The sequence below is a fragment of the Esox lucius genome, chromosome 5 (assembly GCF_011004845.1).
Source record: "Esox lucius isolate fEsoLuc1 chromosome 5, fEsoLuc1.pri, whole genome shotgun sequence".
Taxonomy (NCBI): domain Eukaryota; kingdom Metazoa; phylum Chordata; class Actinopteri; order Esociformes; family Esocidae; genus Esox; species Esox lucius.
Window position 1 is genome coordinate 10938855 of NC_047573.1, and position 1146 is coordinate 10940000.

Consider the following 1146-nt stretch of genomic DNA (forward strand, 5'->3'; position numbering starts at 1 on the left):
GGACAGATGCTAACAGCCTGCATCCTGACCTGCAGTCTATCTCATGGTGAGGTTACAGGCGTGAGACTCCTGTCCACGGTCCTTGAAGAAGAGCACCAATATAGCTTGGATGGAGTCCTTTGCTCTTCAGTAGGTTATGGTTGGCCCTTTTTATGGGAGAGTCTCAAAAAAAGAGCCCGTTATTTACAAACTCTATCTCCTGCGATGGGCAGAGCTCAGTATCCAGCTAGCAAATGAGTTGTGTAAATCTGCTCTAGGTCTCATCACTACCCTTAACTGGGAGGGGGCCACAGACAATTATTTGAGGCCGACACATCTGTCAAGCTAATAAACATTCTGATGCAATGTTCTGCTTTGAGACCTCTGACTGTTTCATTCTAACGTCAACACGAAAAACAGTAACTCTGTAATCTCTATGCTTGCCAGTTTTAGATTTTGCCTGTACCAACCCCAGATTTGCCTATACGTCTGTGGCCCTGCCCCTTGGTAAACAGTATATGATCACTGGCTGATTCTTTAGTCAAATATTGTGGGTAATGGTGTCACCAATGACTAGGGTTTTCAGTTTTTCAGGGCCACCGTTAGAAACTGTCTGATGCTCAAACCCCTCAGGAGACGGCTCCGGCCTTGATTCTGACTCCAAATGGGAAAACCAGTTGAAGGTCTCTGTCGGCCCAAAGAGCGACCCACGTTTAGCAGTTCGACAGCATTTCTTCACAGTGACCATGAGAAAGATGTCTGGCTACAGGGGCTGTGCCAGGGAGCCAACACAACTACTATAGTTTTGATAGTAGCGGCACAGACACAGATTTTTCCTTTTCTACACTAAGCTATTCCTTGCCTGATAATTGCGTCAGAAGCTGTGGCTTTTACTTTGTAATCTTTACCAGAAGGCAATAGTTCTCATTCACATTAAAAGTATAACAACTACAATGAGCAGGCATATCGGTACCTGGCTTCGGCTGGTCAGGGGTGAGCAGCACTGTTAATTATGTCAAGAGTTGAATTAAAATCTTTGGATGAAGACAAAAATCTCACGTTGATAAACTAGCTAATACATCATTTAAACAAGTTAGTATATAATAAGTAAAGTCAAATTTTGTTATAATAAGTGAAGTGTAGGGCTTATTGAAGTTTGTAGGGCTC